The sequence below is a fragment of the Triturus cristatus genome, chromosome 10 (assembly GCF_964204655.1).
Source record: "Triturus cristatus chromosome 10, aTriCri1.1, whole genome shotgun sequence".
In the NCBI taxonomy this organism is placed as follows: domain Eukaryota; kingdom Metazoa; phylum Chordata; class Amphibia; order Caudata; family Salamandridae; genus Triturus; species Triturus cristatus.
This window is the reverse complement of record NC_140593.1, coordinates 351,919,052-351,934,338: the sequence shown is the minus strand read 5'-3', so window position 1 is coordinate 351,934,338 and position 15,287 is coordinate 351,919,052. Positions and strand designations below refer to the sequence as shown.

General features: G+C 47.2%; 1 protein-coding gene across 2 annotated transcripts in view; it reads right to left on the bottom strand.

Annotated features, from left to right (window-relative positions):
- Positions 1–15,287, bottom strand: part of ULK4 (unc-51 like kinase 4) — a 1,725,799-nt gene that overhangs the window by 46,602 nt on the left and 1,663,910 nt on the right. The window lies entirely within an intron of this gene.

Sequence of the window (15,287 nt, the reverse complement as noted above, 5' to 3'; positions counted from 1 at the left end):
GGCAGTGTGCTCCTATCTCCTTTCACCGTTTTAAAAGGCTCTCTCTAGCCGCTTGAGCTGACGAGCTTGGGAGCGCCTGCTTGCCCTGAGTGGAATTCTGCCTGTGAAAATTAAGTGGCAGCATGTCCAGCTACCTACTAACTTTTCTCTACTGATGACGGAGGAATCCATAAACACGTGTCTAGGGATACGCTACTACAAATATGGCATTAGCCAATTATCATTTCGAACTGTGTACTGAGAGAAAACAATGTACTACATCGACCAAGATGCGTAGGTAATGACGCTGAGACGTGATGGCAGGGTGCTCCTATCCCCTTTCACCATTAACCCCTTGCAATGTCTGCCCACCATTCACATTCTCCCTCGTCCCTGCATGGCCCCAAACTGAACACCGCGATGAACTCTACCCCCCTATCAGTTGTCTCTCTGAAAGTTAATGGCTAGTCGACTTATGTCAAGCATAAAAAGGTGCTTGATTACAGAAGATCCCTACACCCTGATCTGGTCCTTATGCCAGAGACGCATCTGACAGATGCGGAAAGTCAAAAACTTCATCTGGATTAGCTGGGTAAAACCATGTTAGCAAGACTACCCCGGGACAGGGTGAATCCCTTACTGCTCATCTTCACTGTAAAGTAGACATTGCCATTTTGATGGTAAAGCGACTCCTGGTAAGGGTGCATTAAACCTGGCGACTGGTCACTACATCTGTCTCAAAGAGCCCCTCCATGGTCAGATTATCCTAATTGGTTCTATCTATGCCCCTGTCCACTCGAAAAAGGATACCTTAACAGCCATAGCCCACATTCTACATCAACTCTCCTGCACTAAGTCCATACACGGCTCCGGCAAAACGCCCGGGCCCGACGGTTACCCCCAAGAATATTACGCGACCTACCGGGACTCATTGGTCCCGCACTTGGTGGAGTTGTTTAATTATGTAATAGACAAAGGGTCCTTCCTGCCTGAGACGGATGTGGCCACTATTGTAGTCCTCCCGAAGACACAGCCGCCCTCCCTTGCCTGTGCAGACTACCGCCCCATCTCCCTTATCAACACGGAGGTCAAAATCTTCGCCACTGTGGTGGCACAACGACTCCGCCCCCACTTGCAAGCGCTGGTTCACCCTGATCAACGCAGCTGATCAGGTACCCGACATTGCACTCGCCGCCTCCATCTCGCTCTTGCACATCGCCATCACCTCACCCCGTATCTGGCCTTGCTCTTCATAGATTTTGAGAATGCCTTTGATACGGTAGATTGGGGCTACCTCGAGGATGTGTTGGAGAGGATGGGTCTCGGTCCCGCGTTCTGACGCCTCATCCGGGTCCTCTATTCTACTCCCAAGGCAAGGGTCCTCATCAACGGCGTGTTCTCTGAGACATTTCCTATCAAGAGCGGCACTCGCCAGGTCTGCCCGCTCTTGCCGCTACTATTTGCATTAGCAATGGAACCCCTGGCTTCCCTCATCCGCCAAGCCCCCCTCATTCGGGGTTGGGCCTGGGATCTGAACCAGATCGACACGATTGCCTTGTACGCTGATGACGTACTCCTCTTCCTGGCAGATCCCGAGAGCTTCGGCCCATGATGCTTGTACGCCCTCTCTGCCTTCGAACAGATTTCTGGTCTCAGGCTCAACTCGGCGAAATCCACGCTGGTCCCCCTGCACTCCTCCCGGGCGTGCTTCGACTGGCAAACGTCCATCCCCCTGTGTAGGCAATCATTCAAGTACCTCGGGGTGTGGATCGCCCTCCTCCCGGAGCTCGAATGGGCCCTGAACATCACCCCTCTGGTCACCAGGGCCAAAGCGGACCTCAGGAAATGGCAATCTCTCCCTCTCAACCCCCTTGGCAGGAGTGCCCTTTTTAAAATGATGGTCCTCCCCTGCTTCCTGTACATCTTACAAAACATTACCATTTATCGCCCAGGTAGCTGGTTTCGGGAACTTGACGGGATCCTTACCCATTTTTTGTGGTGAGGAAAGAGGCCGCGAATGTCTCTGGCACACTGTCGCATACCCCCCTGTGACGGGGGCGTGGGGGTGACCAGTTTTCACCTCTACCTGGCCACACGGCTTATCGTGATCGACGATTGGTTCGCGGGCGGCTGGTCCGACCAGGCGTATCGGGTGGAACTCAGGTCATTGGACTTCGCGTCTGTACGGGTGCCCCGTGCTGCAGACTCTTACCCCCGTCACCAGAACGGTGCTTGTGGCCTGGCGAGCCGCATTAAAACACGTAAAGTAGGACCGGAAACTCACCAGACAAACACCTCTGTGGAGTGGGACGTGGCTGGCGGAGGTCTCATCTCTCCAGGACTTTCGCAGATGGGACCACATAGGGATCACGCTATTGGGAGACGTCTGGGTGGGGGATCATGTCAGATCGTTTGCAGACCTACAACACCGTTACTCCCTCCACTCCTCCCAATTCTACAAATATTTACAGCTGAGGCATGCCCTCCAAGTTCACATCCCATCCCCCACATCCTTCCCAGAATTCAGCCCCCTGGAGGCCCAAGTGATGATGGGGAACCTGGGCAGAAATGGGGTGTCGCGGATTTATCGCTCCCTCATGAACAACAGCCCCGCATCCCTAGACCTGCATCATGTCCGCTGGGAGGGGTGGCTGGGTCCCTTGGAGGACGCGGATTGGAGGGATGCCCTTATGGCCCCCAAAACATTGACGACCTCCTCCATGCTGCGTCTAGTCCAACTCTATTATTTCCATGCAGCATACATCACCCTAGCGCGCCTGTACAGCGCCCGCCTGCGACCCTCCCCATCCTGCACGCGCTGCAGTCAAGCCCCAGCGGATTTTTACAACATGGTGTGGCAATGTCCCGCTCTCGCGCCGTTCTGGGCAGGGGTGGAGCTCGAGCTCACTCAAACTCTTGGGTGGGAGGTTCCCCACAACCCGCTGCGTCTGCTCCTGGGGGTGTTTGATGGCCTTGATGGATCCCGGGCTGATAAGCGCTTCCTGGGAACGGCAGTGGCGGTAGTGAAACGCGACATAGCTGCGCTTTGGTCCCAAGCCAATCCCCTACTATACGGAGGTGGAGGAGGGGCATGGACTGGTGTGGCACCCAGGAGGAGCCCCTCTTCGAGGCCCAGGGTTGCCCCGAACTTTTTGGCAAAATATGGGGCAAATGGTTCAACTTACTGCTGGGCTGAGAGGTTCGTGATCATCCTGTATATGATTATCTATAAGCAGGTCTTGTACTCATCCCATGAATGCCTTATGAGTCTCTGTCGTCCCCTATTGATTGCACTGTGCTTAAATAATGTGTCTGATTTGCTACCAATGTATTTCAGTTCTCTTCAAAATCCAATAAACTTGATTATCAAAAAACAGTCCATACACGGGGTGACTGGAACCTGGTGCTCGACCCGTATACTGACAAATCTGCCTACCCTACACATGCTTCTTTCCGAGACAGAGGCCACCTTTTGGATTTGATATCAGATTTTTCGCTGACTGACACATCTTGCGACTCAAATTTAAACGTTTACTGCTTGTGTTCATTGCACCCGCATCAATGTTTTTTCCTCCTCTCCCCACACATGTTGGCACACTTAGCTGAAGCAGCTTTTGTTCCAACCGGAGTTTTCAGCCAAGATGCGATACAGGTATTTCTCCACCTGGGACCAGTCTGACCCTGCCCCCACACAGTGGAGGTTAAGTCTCTCTCACTATAAGTTTCAGGATGATAAACGACACCTCCGTGACCAACTTCAAACTTATCTGAATCAGGACCGTGAGATAGTGCCCTCCCCCAGGATGCTCAGGGCAGAAGGGAAAATGACGATTAGAGATGATATATGTGGGATGGGGACCGCAAAAAGCAGCAGGCCCCCCTCGCCCCCACCCCAAGCGCAATGCACACTGGAACAAGAGATCTATTCCTTACCTCCTAATACTCTACCACACCCAACTTACAAGCCCTGATAGCCCTGCTATGGGCCAAGCACAATCTCAATTCTCTGTACACCTCCAGAGCAGAGAAAATGCTTTTTCCACCTTAAGCAGCACCATTATCAGAGGGGGGAGAGCTGGCTGCCTACTGCCCTGTAGGCTCCCCAACAGGAAGCATCCCATACTATACCAGCTATCTTACACACAGACTGTACACCATGCACTCATCCACTAGACATCCTGGAACATTCTGCTCATACTATGCGTCCCTCTATGCCACAGACGCCGCTAGTCTCACTGCTGACATTGACTGCTTTTTGACACAACATGCCTTACATAGCCTTTCATAGACATAACGGGCACAACTTGACCTCCCCATCACGAAGGATGAGACTAAGAAAATCAAAGAGGGACTGCCATACAACAAGTCCCCAGGCCCTGATGGGTACCCCTCTAAATTCAACCGGTTACATAGGGACATCTTGACACCTTTACTCTGCCACCAATCTCTGCCCCCACTCTGCTTGCAGAAGCCAATAGTGCAATTATTACACTCCTTAAACTGGGCAAAGATCCCCTGCACTGCGCAAACATTAGGCTGGTTTCACTTCTCAACATCGATAGTAAGATTCAGGCCAAACTACCCGCCAACTGCCTACAGAAAGTTGTCCCATCCCTGGTGCACCGGGACCAGGTCATAGTTGTCCCTCACTGCACTTCCATGTCCCACCTCAGGGCGCTCTTCCACATCCTCTGGTATGTGCGTAATGACACGGCTGAAAAACTGCTGATCTCCCTCGACGCCGAGAAGGAGTTTGATGGGGTGAAGTGGGACCAGCTACTACAACATGCAGGCATAGGGCCTAACTTTCTAGCATTGGTGCAGCAGCTTTACATTCAGCAGACAGAGAGGGTGACGTGTAATGGTCACACATCTCCGTTTGCTATTCATAGAGTTACACATCAAGAGTACCCCTCCGCCTTACTGTTCATCGTAGCCCTGGAACCCTTGGCAGTTGCGATCTATAATTCCCGCAACATTCACTGCATACTGATCCAGGGTGGGGTACACAAAATATCATTATACGCGGATGACATTCTAGTCACCCTCTCTAAAACCAATGTCCTTGATTGACTCCATAACTGCACTGATTTCCCAATTTTCAGGTCTGTCTGGCTAGAAGGTCAACTGAGGTAAATGCGAAGCCATGCCTCTGATGGCATACACATCCCCAGCCGTTCTTGGCTCCCATCGGTTTTCGGGAACACCCGACTCACGGAAGTAACTGGGTATTAGGATATCCCTAGGGCTGGCTCACATGGATGAAAACAATCTTGGCCCTCTGCATTCCTGCATCAAAGCCGACTTTCAAAGGTGGTCACAACTTAATCTCTCCTTGTCGGGTAAGACCCAGTTAATTAAAATTAATGTGCTACCAAGACACAACTACGACATTCTGATGATCCCTATCTGGATTCCCACTAAAATGAAGCAGGCAATTGAAAGGGGGAAGCATGCCCCAGTTGAACTGAATCTTGCTAAACTGCATGCTGAAGTCTCTAGTGGTGGGATGGGTCTCCCCAGCATCACAGACTATTGCTTGGCCTCACAACCTATGCCATTGAGGTATGTCCTGCATACTTTCCTGGACACTCCGAAGTTGGTCCCATGGAGATGGCACTAGCTGGCCACCTCACAGGCCCCAGGATATTGTACAGTGGTGATCCAGACCACCTCCTCTCCTCTCACCCAGTCCTGGCTACTACGATCTATGCCTGGAAAATAGTTCACATATGGTGCAACGCCTCATTCTGCAATATGCAGATGAGGACAGGGCAGACTTATTGGCCTCCCATGATGGCTCGCTTAGGGAAGCCCGTCCAAAGTTCCGCTATTTTAAAATACTTCACAGATGGCATTGTACACGCCTCCGACTCAGATAGTGCTTACTACTTCCCACAGCGATGTGTTGGCGCTGTGGATCTCTGGAGGGAGATATTGCAGCCTTGTTGTGGGAGTGCTCCTCACTGGCCCAATATTGGGCTTCTATGACAGCAACAATCATGAACACTGTTCACCTTAGAGGACCTGTCACACCCCAGTTGATTCTTCTTCATGACACTGTACAATGTCCTGAAATCACAAACCAGCACTCCAAGTGGTTGGCTGTGGCACATCGCTTGCCCGCCTTAGGGGTGGTGCAGGTTGCCTGGGGACCCTCATCCTCATCTGACTAATTAGCCCATCTGTCTCCCGCTAAAAGTGACATCAGGACAGGGGGTTGCCATCTGCTGCTAGCAAGAGAGGCGTGGGTCAGAGTTCATAGGCGGCATCGCCTTTGAAGCATCCCGACCTGGAAAGCTGTTCCTACCGGAAGGAGGTGTGAAGTACCTCCGCCCACGGCAGGCATTGTTTCTGGCTCCTGAGAGTGAAGGCTCTCACCCCATTAGATCAGAAACAGGTCTAATAGTAGCAGGCTGGTGGAGACCAGTCAAGAACACACTAGAAGTCGGTAGGTTTCAGTGGACCCTTCTAAAAGGGACCTCTGTGTGTAATTATTAATAAATCTGATAATGGACTCAGGCAGGATTATTAAGATGAGATGTTTGGTACCAAACATCCCATCATACAGTGAAGCTGTCATGGAGCTTGGGAACTCGTAATGATGAGTATCCAGCCCATGTACTCTCTATGGCTTCCCTGTTCACTTACAATATCCAAGAATTGGCAAGGATATTGCAGGGTCATATTGGTTCATGCATATATGCCCTCAAAGGGGATATAGTGCAGCCCGCCTTAGGGCTAAGGCCTGCTAGAGGGGTGGCTTACCTATATCTCAGGCAGTGTGTGTGGGCATGGCAGGGACTCCGTTTTGTCTGCAATGGCAGCATAGCATACATGACATTTGAGAGGGGAAACTAGGGTGGCACAATTTGTGCTGGTACCCTCTGGGTCCTTCTTCAGTGCCAATGCCCTAGGTACCAGGGGTACCATTTACTAGGGGCTTAAAAGAGGCCCTGGAGTAGTGCTAATTGGGTAAAAAAAGGTACAGTTTTAGGGAAGGAGCTCTGGCACAGGGGACCTGGTTGGCGGGGACCCTGTGCACTTCCAGTCGAAATCACATATTTTCCAGGCAAAAAGTGGGGGCTAACCATGTGCAAAAGAGGCACTTTCCTACAGGGAGCAAATTGGATTAAAGTATCAGGTGAGACCAAAAAGGCAGAGTTTTTCAGATGAGTATTTTTATTTCTCTAACAGATGACTTGTAAATGATGCAAAGTGATTGGAAGTTGATAAGTTCCGCGAAGGGGAGCAATTCAAGATCCTTGAGAGTGGGTATGATGTGCTAGTATTTTCATTGGCCTGTCATGATAATAATACCAACAGTAATAATTCATTTAGTGCTTTATATATCTACTTAATGGACCATGGTTATTTGTAAGTGCAGTCATTAACAAGTGTTACTATTACAAGCAATTCAAAGGAACTGATTCAACAAAAGTTTGAAGGATGGAATGTTAATGTTAATAGGATTTATAGGTGTCCTGGCGCTAGCTCAATGATCTCGGCTTAGTGGAAACGTATGCACTAACTGCGATCTTAATTGCTGGAAAACCACGTTTTCAACAGTGCTTGATTTGTGAAAGATCAAGTGCACTGGCTCCAGGTTTTGCTCAGACGCCCATGACTGGTGGTATCAAAGGTTGAGGGCTGAATACCAAGACTGCATTGTCTTTTTCCCACCTCAGGCTTCTTTCATCTACCACCAGACACTTCCTGCACCTTTAGCTCACCCTTACCTTCTCTTTCTCATCCCTGCTTTTTTTCTTTGTCACTGTTTGTCCCTCTGTCTCTAGCTCCTTCTTTACCCTTTTTGTGTTTTAGGCTTTGCCTGAGACAGCACATGCACTGTTGCTTGCAATGGATTGTTAAAAAAAACCTGTAATGAAAAGGGGCTTTTACCTCACCCATTTCTAAACATTGGTTGGCTTCATGATCACTTTTATTGTATTCTTTTTCACTAGTGAGCGAGTGTTGGCTTCACTTTGTCTCCATCTATTTCTTGTTCTCTGGAGCATAGACCAAGTACAGATTGATTTCTTGATTATTGTTCTTCTGAGCTATGTGAGCTCAGATTGTGGTACTTTCTTTTTTTGCTTTTGCTCGCAAAGGCAACTTGAAACCATCAAAGTTGAAGCTCACACTTCCTCGTATTTCCAAGAGCTGAACACAAACCACTAGCAATCACGAAACTGTTGTATGAGACAGATGTCCAAAACCGATATTTTGGCCGACTGTCGCTTTTACTGATGAGCTGTAAACATACTCCCTTCATTTAAGACTGATGCCATACAGTATATGTCTTTCTGAATTAAACATTTACCGCAGTGTCACATTAACGCATTTGTTGGTTACCTTATATAATTTGAAAGATGTTCTATTCATCATCAAGCATGGAAAGTTTTCACAAGGTTTATGTTTCGCCCTTACCCCTGTCCACCCGAAAACCTGAAATCAACCTTACTGCAACTCGCCCCTGAAACCTAAATTCACCCTTACTTCTCTTTACCTCTACCCACCTGATCCCTAAATTTACACCTACATCCCTTTACCTCAACCCACCCTGAACCCTAAAATCATCCTTCCCTCCTTTTACCCCTACCCACTCCCAAACCCTAAAATCATCCTTACCTCCCTTTACATATACCCACCTCTAAACCCCAAAATCACACTTAACTCCCTTTACCTCTACCCATCTCTAAACTCTAAAACCACCCTTACCTTCCTTTACCCTTCCCTAAATCTTAAAATCACTTTTGTTTTAACATAAAATGGATATTATGAAAAACAATGCTTACCTGTGTGGTAAAGGTACAAATACTTACCTGCTGTCTTAAAGGCTGCATGGTAAAGGTGTTTTCCCCTCAGGCAGGCACATTCCTGCCCCCTCTTTAAAAACTCTCCTGCCTCCACCCTAGTACCCCTAATTATTTTAGGGGCGCTGTTTGTTTGCTTTATGCTCTTCAGTATGTTTGGTGGTAACCTTCACCTCTTTGGTAAATTGCCCCCCCCACCACACAGATTAGGTCTTGCCTGAGATCGCGCATGTGTCATTGCTTGCAAGACATTTCGTTTATTTAGGTTTAAATCTTTTTATTGGAATAAACACAAAAAAAGCCCCAACCAAAGCCAAATAGCAGCACCTCACCCAATACCCCAGTAGTGAGAAAATCTCTCATTTCTTTGCTATACACCAAGGCCGGCTACACCCAACTTGGGATAATCTCAGTAGTCTCTGATAAGGTGCCGCGAAGCAAAGGACCAACCTATGAATCCCCCCCACCCTTCCCCCCACCCCCTCCCTCCCTACATTCCACGTCCATCCATCCCATTTCTCCTCACTCTCAACTGCGTCCAGTCTCTACTCCTCTTTCTGTCTCTCGGATAGTCTCAGCAGGCGTAGATAACGGGGGCAGGTGACTTCCCTGAATTCAGTGGCCAACAACGACAAGAAGGCGCCCCACAGCTCTCTATACTTGGAGCCCTCTCCAGACAGCGTTAGTGTGAGTTTTTCCATGCCCAAGACATGCCACAGCCGGTGCAGCCAGCCGGTTAAAGTCGGTGAGGTGTTAGAGCGCCAATGGATGAGTATGTTTTGTATTGCTGAACCTAACGCTATGGCCATATGTCTGCCCCCGCGTGATTTGAGCGGATATGTCAGAGGATTTGGGAGACCCAGCAGTACATACGCCGGAAAGCGCGGTATTTCAGTGTCAAAATGCTTATCCACCTCATCAAGTATCTGAGTCCAGTACGCCCGGATGCCCTCACAGTCCCAAAGCAAATGCATCAAAGTGCCTCACTACCCACAGGGACTTGGAAGGGTGCACCAGTAGCCAAATGGGAAGGTACCAAAGTACTTACCATAGTCCAATTTAGGGAGAGAGCACAGTGACTGGGGTCCTGATTAGCAGGATCCCAGTCAGACTAGTCAGAAAACAGAATGACACCAGCAAAAAACGGGGGTAACCATGAAAGCAGATCCTACTGTCCTACACCCACACTGAGAAAAAAGATCATTGCCGCTTATGTCAGTACGGGCGGCTTAATATCGCGCTTTTTTTAACTTTAAGCCATACTGCACAGCAGCCTCGAAACTGTACAACATGGCTAACAGGTGTTGACAAAAACATCTGACCTTCAGATCACACCAGATGCCGGCGGCGTGTTTCAACCCAGCAGCCTATGTGGGCAGCTCCATGTAGAACATCCTTTGTTGGGTAGAGGGTGGAGTCCTATAGGCCACTGAGTAGGGGGCTGCCTCCTTTTGTGGAAAAAAGGCCAAGCGCATGCACTGTAAAGCATACGGCGTGGGTTAGGAGGAGGTGTTTAATCTTTCTTCTTAGTGTGCTGTTTGAATGAAAGGCAAATGATCCATGCAGAAGCTCTGGTGGACAGGAAGAGGGCAAAGCCAAACAATCCATGCTTTGGCATCTGCATGCTTAGTTAATGGATAAGTTGAGGGTGGTTGTGAGCAACGATAAACAAAGAAGTGGGTAAAAATAAGAGGTCCATAACAATGCACCCAGAGGTTTAACACAAAATGATGAGGTGTAACAAAAAATGATGGGGCCTCCCTCAGAATGTTAAGAGCGGGCAACTGAGTCTCCCATATCTCACAGATATTCATTGGCTTGTGCATTGGTCGAAGTAGGCGGGATTAGAGGGGCACGATGTGCCCATACCTTTTTAGATGGAGTCTAGGCAGGACATGTGCTGTCTCTCGGCATGCTGTATCTCCTTCTGTGGGCTTTCTCCCCGCCCATCACTTTCATTCAGTCATTGGGCTGCCTTTCAAATTTCCTTTGGTTTGGTATGTAAATGCTTTACTGTATCCTGCCTTTTGACTGTTTTGCTCCTGCCCTGCAGCCTGACCCTGTTACATGGATTATTTCATGATTTTTCATATATAGCGTTGGCGCACAACTTTATCTCTTGTCTCGGCTTCTTTTCTTAGTTTACTGATTGTGTCCCAAGCTCTGCTCCTATTTTCGAGCGCCGCCAGTTGTCCGTGTTGCGTTTGCTCCTGCCTCCCCCTCCCGTAGTCTGTGTTGACCACCTTCCTCGTCTCTCCTTCTCTCCCTTTTCTGCGTGCATGGTGTTTTTTTTGTTTTTTTAATAAATGCAACTTAAACACAGACCTCTCTCCGCCCCACCTTCCCCCTATTTTTTTGTATGTGCAGTCGGCGCGCCAGAATGTGCTGTGCAATCTTACCTGTGATGCCTGGAGGCTCGTGTCTGAAAGAAACGTGGCCCAGGAAGGCCTGTTTGGGCTGACCGTATGCTACTAGCATTATCACGGTGGTGCGGGGCCAGCTCCGGTTGTGTGCGTGCTCTCTGCTCCCCAAAGACAGTGCAGTCATACTTTGTTTCAAATCAAGTGTCCTGTGACATTGTACATTTCCCTCCAGATTTATTTATTTCACATGGTTAGAGACGGCTTTGGTCACTGGATTGGCTGCAGCTTTAAAACGTTCTAGAGGCGTCACAAGGCTGTAGCTCAGGTGAAAGCAATGTTGGCGTGAGGCTCCGTGGAGCTCTTTGACCGGAGCCATCACTACAATGGATCATATAGTTGCTTGACCAGGCGGATAACTAGATGCGACAGATGCGGATACTGGTTGTTGAGTGGTGGTGAGCTTGAAAGTGACGGGGTTTGAAGACGCAGTAGGCGTGCTGCTTTGAATTTGAGGTGGAGGAGTCACTGAAAGCTCGAACATGAAGCCTTGCTCTGCTCGAGGACCTGCTGGATTCATGAGACATGACAAGCCAACCTTTCGTGTGACTTCTGCCCGCCAACCTTGCTCTACCCTAATGCCCCAGAGGTAACACAAAACATTAATATTTGAGGTACAAAGGAGAGCCAAATAGATATCTATTTAGTCTCTGATTTATACAGAGTGAAAGGAGAAAACCTGCATTTTTTGTGGCTTCACCGGCTAGCCAAATTGTGTGGTCTTAAGGAAATTTTATTCTGCCAATCTTTCTTCACTATCGCAAATGAAAGTACCTTCAAATGTCCAAGTTTCCGAATACAGCTGTACAAAAACATGTTTGCTATGTTTAATAGACTATTCTGTTGCTCAATCTACAGCAATCTAGGCCACATCCAGGGTTCATAAGACAATTGTTTTGTCTTGTAGTTCACTAATAGCACCCGCCATGGTGGGGGATGGGGACAGAACCTTTGATATGTTCTTCTCAGTGCAGTGCTATTTTGGCATGGTTTTTAATTCTGATTGGACTTCATCATATTTTATGTGATGTTCGTTGTGTGATTTACATGACAAATATTTTCAGGGCTCAGCTAGTGCATGGGCTTTAAGAGCTCGGCTTATCCTGTTAATTGGTTGGCTTGCCCACCTCTGCTTTAAACATGCAATTGCACCAATTTAGGGGGATTGTGCGACATAATGATGAAACCACACAAAGAAATTTATTAAAAACAGTACCAGCTTTGTTACATACATCGCTTTCCACCTGAGAGAAAAGGCTTGCATCATAATGGGAGGTAGGGATATTGGACTGATGGAGACTATTTCAGTCTGGTCCTCTCCTCCCCATTTATAGGTGATGGAGAAGATGTCCTCCCAACCATTGACTCCCCAACCATTAGTTCAAAGGTTTCGGGAACCACTAAGATGTGACATGTGCCTTGGTGAATTCTTCATACCATTACACCCCCTCCTACACATCTGTACTTATCCACTGTTCACTCCAACTATTTCCTGTTGTGATTCGGGACCAGGCTGTGGTGTGTCCTCTGTCCTTCTGCAGTAGCTTTTAGTCATCAGTGGCCCATTTAAATCCATTGAAACTCCGCAGATAAGTACTAGCGCCTCTTTAATAATCAACTGGTTGAAATATTCTGACTGCTGTTCCATTGAGATAAATCCATTCCTAGGCAGGAATTGTGATACTTTACCAATACAAGAAAGCCAATGCTGCAGGGCTATGTATCTTGTTCCACTTGAGAGACTGCTGAGGGAATCCACTATTGTTCTGTTAAATGTAGTACAGCCCTACACACACTTGTTGGGAATTACCTGAAGGTGTTAGGGTGTTCCACTTGTAATGCAGTGATGAAGAGAAGGGGTATTTACACCCTCATTAAGAGTCCATGTAAATCTGCATTGCATGTACAGATTTCAGATGAGTAACGACCCCTACTGTGGGCCAGCACTCACTCTAATTAAACGTGTATTAAAACTGATAAATTTACCGTGGGTAGACACATCCCAGGTGCACAATGTCTGTGTTCAACGTACATTACCATGCGCAGACACATGTCTTAGGCGCACAATGTGTGTGAGCTAAATGTACATATGCATAACTTGCCAATCCCAGAGGCACACTGAGTGTGTTAAATGCAGAAAACCATTAGTGATAGGCACATCTCAGGTGCTCCACATCCCACAGAAGTGTTAAATGAACTTAACATTCACATCAGCTCCTCCCTGTGCACACAGCATATACTAAATGTATGTGGTAATTCATCAGTAGGAGGGAAATCCCAGGGGGCAGGCAGCAAGGCAAATGGGTGCAGTTTCCCTGATTGACAAGTCCCAGGTACACAGGGTATTACATGACCACATACATTAAGTTGTATGCATGGTTTTCAGAGGTGAGGCTCAAAAGAGTGTGAATAATGGGGTCGATATCTGTATAAATTGACCATTAATTATTTTCAGTTGAGGCCCAATGAAATGTTAATTTTTGGAAAGAGACTGATCTTTATTTTTATTTTTTTAATTCTTGTTTACTTTCACTGTTACTTGATCTAACATAGCTGCCCACCATGTTACATTGGTAAATTAAAAATGTCTAATGTTTCAGTATGCATACATGTACATGCGTTCACTACCCCTGTTAGCCACCCGCACCCGAATGACAAATCAAATAGGTCTCCCATTACACTCTCTCTTTCTCTCTCTCTTTCTCTCTCTCGTACTCTCTCTTGTACTCTCTCTCACTCTCTCATGCACCAATTCAGCATTACTCATATTAGTTCACTTCAGATCTTTCTGCACAGTTTCTTTACCATAACATTTCAAAAACTCTGTACTTCAAACACACACTCTCCTCCTCTTCTTTTGGTGTTTTCGGCATGCACAAGCGCAGCCTCTTTATGCTTCTATAACTTCTCTCCCCATCTTTCTCTCTTTCTCACACACTGTTTCAACTACTCAGTCTGGAGTTCATTCATCACCACTTCATGCACAAACTACCTATCCCTCTAAATCTTCCTTTCTATCTATTCTATACAGCTAACACGATTATCTATTCACCATGCCACACAATTCCACCTCTCAAATACACTACATTCTACACAATTCCACAACCAACAATTCCAATTCAAACCACATAATTGCACTACAAACAACATACTCCCACTCCAGCACAAACAAAAAAACACAAGTAAAAAACACAATGCCATTCACAACGCCAATAGCTCTAACTTTCACAAATGTGCGACCCATTGCATTGCAAATGCTTGTTTAATTCATGAAAAGCAGTTCCCCTACTTGTGAAAAGTAACTGTCCAAGGAGGTTAATTTCGTGAATGGAATGCTTCAGCTGCAATGTAAGGCAGGGAACCTCCTCTGCTGTCAAACCGGGGAAGGGGGGGGGGGGGGGGGGAGAGAGACAAGTAAACAAGTTTCTTGAGAGAGTTCCTGCTTGACTGAAAGAAATGTAAATGTGTGCAACTGGTCATTCTGCAAATGTAAAGGCTGCTCAGAAGCCGGTATTGGCTTTAATTGATGGAAACCCTTGAAGCTTCCTGATGACACATGCATTCTTTTTTACTGGTATTGCAAGGGAGTTACCAGCTGAGCTGGAAAATGTGTGCTTTTAAAGGACTGTTATAAAAAAAGTCACTATGTGAAGTCTGTGAATTATTAACATTTATATGTTGGAAGCATTTTTTTTATCTTAAGCCGTTTTTCACATTTTTAGCACCATATTTATACTGTGTGTAATGGAAGTTTAAAATAATGAATTAAATAGTCACAGTGCTTTCTGTCACAGGCTGAGAACTCTTAGCACTAAGCAAACACAAGTCACTATTCTCCACTGCTTCTACCAGGATTAAATGATGTGCTCTCTGGTTGCAAACAGACCTGTGCAGGGCATTACCTAATAGAGGTTTCATACAATAGTGCATTTCCACTGATTAACTTAAATCGCATTTAATCCTCATTTAGCTGCGCATTATTTTATATGTAGCTTCCTGACGGTGAAAGACCGAAAAAAAAGTTGTTTTTTTAGCCACATGTTTTGTCCTGGCCCCACGCTCACTCACCTCA